Source organism: Miniopterus natalensis, chromosome 17 (assembly GCF_054644295.1).
Source record: "Miniopterus natalensis isolate mMinNat1 chromosome 17, mMinNat1.hap1, whole genome shotgun sequence".
NCBI classification, from domain to species: domain Eukaryota; kingdom Metazoa; phylum Chordata; class Mammalia; order Chiroptera; family Miniopteridae; genus Miniopterus; species Miniopterus natalensis.
In genome coordinates, this window is record NC_142097.1 from 16,336,026 (window position 1) to 16,344,806 (window position 8,781).

At 35.4% G+C, this 8,781-nt stretch overlaps 1 pseudogene; it reads right to left on the minus strand.

The window, feature by feature from the left end:
• Positions 1-3,229: 3,229 nt before the first annotated feature.
• On the minus strand, positions 3,230-4,204 carry LOC148091236 (small ribosomal subunit protein eS1-like; annotated as a pseudogene).
• Between the last annotated feature and the right edge of the window lie 4,577 nt (positions 4,205-8,781).

Here is an 8,781-nt window from a genome sequence, read left to right on the forward strand (position 1 = left end):
GAAGTGACATTTACATTATGTTTTAGGATGAGAAGGAACCTGCTACGGGAAGAGCCAAAGGGGAAAAATTACAACAGAAGAAACAGAATGTGCTAAGGAACTAGCCAGGTGAAGAGTTGTGCTACTAAAAGAAATGCTAAAGGAAATTAACAGGAGCTTGTATGTGGTTTGAAGAGGAAATTGGTCATTTGTCTTTGGAACTTGTTAAGTTTGGAGTACTGATTAGATTCTTGTCATTTCTAGTGGTGACTGGGCAGAATATATAGGTTCCCCTTCATAATGTTAACACTTTATTTATATTTTATTGTATGATTCAGTCTTATGATATTTCTGAATTTTCAGAATAAAACATTCCTAATCATGACTGAGTTGGAGTTTGGAATAAGAGAAAGCTCTACTAAAATCCATAATGCTGCAGCTGTTTCTGAATTATGGAGATAAATGGTTCTCTATGTCACCAGTCGTAGACAAGTGGCTATTTCTAGATGAAGAAAGAAGAATTTGTCCAATGTTGAGCGAACAGTCTTTACTGATAGCACACAAGCAGAGGAGAATGCAGTGATACTACACATATATTGAGCATCTACCACTGGCAGGCACTGTGCTAGGCTCTGTGAATAACTCAGAGGAAAAGACAGACAGGACTTGGAGTTTACAGGCTAATAAGGGAGATGGGAAAATTTAACCTACAAAAAAAAATAACTGCAAAGTGTGGCAAGTGCTATGAAAGAAATAAATACAAATAAATAAATAAATAAATACAGGAAGTAAGTCGGGGGTGACACTTCATCTAGATAAGGTATTTAGGGAAATCTTCCTTGAGGTGGTGACAGTTACTTAAGCTGGTTTCTAGAGGATGAAAAGTCAGTCATAACAAAATTAGGAGGTGTGGCTGGCCATCGATGAACCACCAAATTGTTTTATGTGGTATTAGGCCCTGAAAAATTGAGGCAGGCTGAATAGCTCATATTGGAATATTTCGAAGTGGCCCAGCGAGGAGGGGAGGTGTTGGCATGGTCTGCCCCATGGGAGTATTTTATCACTGGCATTGTTTGAAATTGCCCACACATGGTGATAATAAAAATTAGAGTGATGTTTAGTCAGTTTTACAATTATTTTAAACTTCTTTACAGACAATGCCCATCATGTGCTAAACGGTCTCTCCCCAAAAGATATGTTCACATCTTAATCCCTGAAACCTGTGACTATTACCTCATATGGCAAAAGAGTAAACATTACCTTATAGGAAAAGATGTGATTAAGGATTTTTAGAGTGTGTATCAGGTTATCTTTAAGTAAGCTGAATGCAGATGTTACACTGAGAAATTAAATTACCCAGTTCTTAAGGTAAGTACATATATCTTTTAGTAGAATTATTACTGTAAAATTTGATGCTGTGTTGGGAAAAATATTTTTTACATCCAAGTTTGTTGACACCCAAGTAAATTCACCCAAGTTAAGTTACCTGCCTGGCCCATGGGGACATTTTATAGAGCCATTCTTATTGTACAAGGAGGCTCCTGGCAGCTCAGGTAGGCCCTTTTGAGATGAGGCTACAGCCCTGGACCTGGTCACAAGTGTAGGTTCAGTCACTGACCAGCATCAGGGACACTGAATCTCACTAACCAAACTCACAAGTTTGGCAAATGACAAAATTCGAGTGTTTAAAAATATTTAATAATTTAATAAATGATGAGGAATTTATGTGTACTTTCCTTATAGATAAGTCATAGATAATGTGGTTATATTCAGAATATAGGTAGGTGATGACATCAGAGCAAGCAGAATAAGTTTGAGGAGTGTTTTACACTAGGCAGCCTCTGAGATGATCTTCAGTGATTCCTTCCATGGGTGTATAGTATTCACACCCCCCTGCGATCCCTTCCCATTGTGTGTGGGTTGGACTCACTTCTAACGATAGAGCGTAGCAGAAGTGATGGGGTGTCACGTCTGAGGCTGGGTTACAAAAGGACTGTGGCTTCATCTTGAGTGCTCCCTCTTGTTCTGTTGCTCACTCTGAGGGAAGATAGTTGCTATGTTGTGGACCCTCTGCCGAGAGGCCTCCAGTCAACAGCCAGTGAGGAACTGAGGCCCTCAGTCCAACACCTCACGAGGAACTGAATCCTACCAACAGCCACAGGAGTAAGCTTGAAAACAGATGCCCCCAGCAGTCTCAGGAGACACCCTGAACCAGAGGCACCCAGCTAGGCAGCACTGGGATTCCTGACCCTCAGAAACTGTGATATAATAAAGGCTTGTTACTGTACACCTGAAACTAATACAAAATAACGTTGAATGTCAACTGTAACTGGAAAAAAAGTTTGCTGTTTTAAGGTCCTAAGTTTTAGGGGTAAATTGTTACACAGCAATCAATAATACAATACCAATCACATAACTTTTGAAATACTGTACTAATTTAAAAACAATAAAAGAGAATAGAATTAATAAAATTAATAAGCTGTAGTTTTCATGGTTACACTATTCTCTTATCATTTCTTAGGCATTCTAATCACACTGACTGGAGTCTCTTTTAGTTAATTTTATCCAGCTTATGTTGAATCTTACTAGTTTGATTCTCAGGGAGTGACCTTTTATCCAGCTTCTGGATGCATCTAACTATGGACTCTAATACACTGCATATACATACTGACAACCAAATATTTACGAATTCATTTGTACACAAATTCATTTTGTCAAATGAATAATGGCATATTAATTTCCTTGGTCTTTTTTTTGGATTAATGTTTACAGGATAGTTGGATGTTGAATTGATTCATTTTTTAAAAATACTTTTTTTTAAATAAAGAGAATAAGTGTTCAATGTACAACATTTAGAGAATATAGAGAAACTAAAAAGAAAAAAGTAAAAGTCAATTTTGAACTTGCTGCTCAGAGAGAACTCCTATTGAGACTGAATGCACTATTGATTTTAGTTGACAGTACTTGTCTATTGTTTTTGTTTTATTTTTTTTATTGATTTTAGAGATAGAGGAAGGGAGAGGGAGAAACATTGATGTGAGAGAAAAACATTGACTGGTTGCCTCCCGTATGCACCTGGACTGGGGATCAAACCCGCAACCTGGGTATGTGTCCTGACCGGGAATTGAACTGGTGACACTTGGGTGTATGGGGCAAAGCTCCAACAAACTGAGCCACACCAGCCAGGGCTGTTTTATTTTTTAAACATTACAATAAGGCTTTTTATTTGTCACCATTAAAAGTCTGAATTTTAAACAGATTCTTGAACTGGTGGCTCATATCCATCAGCTCATTCAAATTTAGCACCTGTCTCATCCCCAAAGCTTTTCCAGCACTACTGCCTTCACCATAAAGCTCTTTGAGTGTTCCCAATTCATACTTAGGCTTTCTCAGCACTTTTTCCCTAATAAAGACATCATGGAGCAGATAAATAGATTGGCAAGCCTTTTCTATGTCTCTTCTAATGCTTTCTGCAATCAATTTATTTATTTGCAACCAATTTATTTGCAACCACTTTTTTCAAGTAACTTGTCTGAACCTCTCAGGTCATAATTTCCATCTTTTTCAGGATTTGGTAGACCTGTTGATGCTTAAGAGGTCTTATGAATCTAATTATTGCGTTTTTTTGTTTTTTTTTTAAGTAAAACCAACACAGGATAAACAAAGCAAATAACTATTGGTAGTCTTTTTAAAATTTTTAAATATATCTTTATTGATTTCAGAGAGAGGAAGGGAGAGGGAGAGAGAGAAACATCAATGATGAGAGTCATTGATCGGCTGCCTCCTGCATGCCCCCCACTGGGGATCGAGCCCACAACCTGGGCATGTGCCCTGACACTATTGGTAGTCTTGACAACAATATGGGCTTCATTCATGGGCTGCCATTTTTTGACCATGGAACACATTTTGTCTCCATGGTAAGATACATGCCATGAAAGTGAGGTAGTTTTTGCCCTGAACGTTCTCAGCAATTAACTTGAATTTTCTAAATGCAACTTCATTCTGCTGATCAACAAGGCTCACTTCAAAAACACTGCCCTTGAGGTCATCACATGCAATTTTGATTCCTTGAGTTCTAGCGACTAATGTTTCCCAATATTTTTATATTTAACATAGCTGGTGTTTTCACATCCTATTAATCTTTCATAGAAAATGGATTGACCACTTTCTTCTTGGCAACCTTTTCCCCATCTTTCATAAGGTCCTTGTTCTTGCTGACTGCCATGGTGCTGCCCAGAAAGCCAAAAGATTATTTGCCTAACCTTTTAAAAATTGGGAAAACACTCTATTCTTGGTTAACTTGATAACTGATTTCTCTAAAATTCAGTTTCCTTAACGAAATTTCATATCAGGAAGTTTAGCTTTATATAATATATAATATTTAATAACTTAGTATCACTAATATTTACAGTATCCTAAAAATTGAGAGAGAGAGATCAATTTGTTGTTCCACTTATTTATGCATTCATTGGTTGATTCTTGTATGTGCCCTGACTGGGGATTGAACCCGCAACCTTGTCGTATTGGGAAGACACTGTAACTAAGTGAGTTACCCGGCCAGGGCAGTATCACTAATATTGAATATTTAGTACCACTTACTACTTGCTGATGTTATAAACACTATACACAACAATTTTATTTACATTATCTTATTTAAATTTCACTACACCTTGAGAGTTAGGCACTGATATTACTTCCATTTTTCAAATGAGTAAAGTAGGGCTTAGAGAGGTTAAATAATTTGCCCAAACAAGGCCACAAAGCTAAGCAGTTTCAGAATAGATTCCATCCTAATTCTGGTCTGACTACGAAACAACCTCTCAGCTATAGTTTCTCCCTCAAAATTTCCCCCATAATACTTTTCTTAAAAGCAAAATGTCATTTTTGAAAACTTTTATATTTAGAAAAGTCATCATACTCCAGTTATTAAAAGACTAACCTAATTTACTCATACCTCTATTCAATTCCTTTGAAAGTTTTTTGAAGTTAGTGTCTCTAGGCAAAAATATTAAGATCTGAAGGAAATATACATGAATAAAATTCTTTCCCTGATGAAATGAAATAGTGGATGTTACCAGTGACTTGCCTCATTTTGAAACTGGAATTATCATCAGAGAGCCTATTTCTATTTATATAAAACTACATGGTACTGTTTCTGATTATAATTTCTGTAAAGTTATAGTTAATTGTTAGTTGAAAAACTAGATTTTTAGCAGCCAAATTTCTTGCTATTGTATAGTTTTATTATAGTGAAGTAAAGGAGTAGCCTGGGAATAAAGAGTAGAGATATGATCATGGCATGTTAAAGTGGGAAAAGATTTGGAGGTCATTTTGCCCATTCTCTGTATTTTAGAGAAGAGAAAATTGAGGTCCAAATAGTTAAATATTTCTGTGTCTCCTAACCTGTCATAGTACACAAGTATAAGATTAAAGTGTGTGAAAAGTGATTTTTCATTTGATAATTAAGACAGTCTTGCAAATATATTTAACCAAGTTCCAAAACTGTATCAATAAGAGAAATGGATTTTTAAAAAACTCAAGTTAACGAAAAGCATAATATGTGGTACATAAAATGTGCCTAATAAATATTTGTGAATGAACAAATGAAAAAAATATTTTATTGCTTTTAGTCTTCAAGTTCCCTCACAGTCCTTGAATTCATATTTTATAAGCAATCATAATGTATACTTAAAACTTACTTTGCTTTTGGCACTTGAGTTATAGTGTCAACATTTTTCCATGTTGTTATAAAATATGACTATAATCTTTTAAAGTACCTACTGAAGTTACAACACTTCTGAGTTCAGATCACAAATGACCGTTAACAGGCAAATCCAGGTTTTGGGGGACCTTTATTGAGGGAAAAATGTACAAAAATGTTACTTTAAAAATTTTTACACAAGCCTGGCTGGGCGTGGCTCAGTGGTTAAGCGTCGACCTGGGATCCAGGAGATCGGGGTTCGATTCCCGGTCAGGGCACATGCCCCGGTTTAAGGGCTGCAGCCGATCAATGACTCTCTCATCATTGATGTTTCTATCTCTTTCTCCCTTTCCTTTTCTCTCTCTGAAATCAATAAAGATATATTTTTTTTTTTTTAAATTTTTTTACACAATAATGAAAAAATATCTAGGTCTTTCAAAAGAACATTTCAGGGCCTTGGAAGGTTCTGTGCATTTAGGAGCCCTGAACCTTCAATAGCTTCAAGTACACCTGACTCTGTTAATAACCAGACACCATCTTCATGGTGGTTATGATATACCTTGAATATTTTTTAGAGGTTTTCTAGAATTTTAGAAAAGTATATCACACTTCAATAGTGTTAGAAATTCTTTCTCTCCAGTTGATCTGGAATCTTTTCAGGCTCCACTATAAACTTGGTAGCTTTTAAATTATAAGCAAGCCTCTTAACTTCTTCAGACCTCAAATCCCTCATCTATAGAATGGGCTTAATATCCATCTCAAAGAATTACAAATGAAGACAAAGATGAAATATTTGGCACAGTTCTTGACAAATAGTAAGTGCTCAATAAATATTTCCTATTATGATTACAGCAATAACCTACCAAGTAACCTACCATATATGGGAACCTCCTATCTCTCCATTATCACTTCCCACATTGACTATAGATGAAATGTGGTGCAAAATGATTTTCAAAGTGTTGTGCAGATTCAATTTTTTATTTTAATTTTTTAAAAATAATGTTATTACGAAAAGTAATGCCTATATAACAGAACATTTGGAAAACAGAAAGAGAAAAAAAGCACACATAGTTTCACCAGACTTATACTATATTTCCATGTTGTATTTTTTCCTTTATGCAGATTTAATTTTATAAAAATATGCTTAAAATAAGTAGATCCAATTATTCTCTTTTCACAGAGGTTTGATATTACGGCATCATTATTTTCAAATACATGGCAAATTTCAAAGATGTTTTATATAAAACTATTTTAGAAAAATCAGATGAAAGAGAAGGTATGCATTCTACTGTTATATTTCCATACTTACTAAAAATTCATAGTTTTACATGCTTATGATCCTAGTGTACATAGATTTTAATGGCATTTTTTCTTACATTATATCAAAAGCCTTTCTCCATACTACTATACAACTGACACAACACTCACAGTAACTAAAGCATCTGAGAGCAAGGCTTAGTTTCCTAAACTTCATATGTATGTGAAGAAACTAAGGCAGGCTAAGGTGTGATAAGTCAGAAACTCAGAATGAGTGCTGGTTTACCTGAAACTGTAATGTAGAAAATGTACAAAGAGATTAGAATTCAGGAATTCTTGTCTTCCAACTAAATGTATAAATCAGCAAAAGAATATAAAGCATTATCAATATAATACTATATATTGCATATACACTTTTATTTCTCCTTTAATAGGTGGAAAGTGGTGGAATATTATTAAATGACAAAGACTTATTTGTCATGATATATGGGGTTTTAGCTCTCAAAATTAGGTAAACATACTCTCACCACAAAGGGATCTTTCTTTAAAAATTAGCAAGGCGATGCAAATCCTCAACCTATTGAACAGTTCACAGTCTGGTAACAGTTGTCTGGATTCAGTGACATTTGCTGTTGGAAATAGGCTTTTACCTTTCAATTATGCTATTGTGTTGACCTTCATTGATTTCAGGCCACAAACTCTTCCTTTTAAGTGTCTTTGTTCCTTTGACATTGTCGTGCTGTAAGAATTCAAGTCACATTTAAAAAGTTATAAAATATACATTGAGGAAACAATCCATGTGTCCAATCCGAATGAATGGATACACAAAATGTAATATATACATGCAATGGAATATTATTCAGCCTTACAAAGTAAGGAAATGCTGGTACAACATGGATGAATCTTGAAGACATGCTAAGTGAAATAAGTCAGACACAAAAGGATAAATATTACATGATTCTACATGTATAAGGTATCAGAGACAGAAAAGAGAATAGAGGATACCAATGGACTAGGGGTAGGAGGGCAAGGGGGGTTATTGTTTAATGGGCACAGAGTTTCAGTTTGAATAATGATAAGCTTCTGGAGACGGACAGTGGTGATGGGTGCACAACAGCGTGAATGCACTTTCTGCTACTGAACTGTATACTTAAAAATGGTTAAAGTGGTAAATTTTTTGTATTTTTCATAAATTAAATACCCTCAATATAACATATACTTAAGAAGTATATTATACAGCTTTGCTGGCATGGCTCAGCGTTTCAACATCGACCTATGATCCAGGGGATCCCAGTTTGATTCCTGGTCAGGGTACATGCCGGGTTTGCGGGCTCCACCCCCCAAAGGGGGACGTGCAGGAGGCAGCCAATCAATGACTCTTTCACCATTGATGTTTCTATCTTTTTCTGCCTCTCCCCTCTCTGAAACCAATAAAAGACATATTAAAAAAAAGTATATTATACATACATACATATTCAGTTTAAGAAATATATAAAGCAAATATGTACAGGGGTGGGTAAAAGGTTAATAATAAATACAATAACAAATAAATAACACAAGAATAAACCCTGTTTCAACCATATTCACAACTGTAAACCTACTTTTGTCAACCCCTGTATAATCACCACTTGGGTCAAAAAATAAAATACTATCAGAGGGTACCCCTGAGCCCCTCCCCACCACAATCCTTTTCTTCCTTACTGAGTAACCACTATCCTAACATGTGCTTAAAAATCAAGCTGTGATGTGATAATGCAGGCTAAGTCGCAACAAAATGCCAGAATATTTAAATTCCAATATTTTCCATAAATGCAATTTTTTCCAAAACTTAATCACTTTTAAAG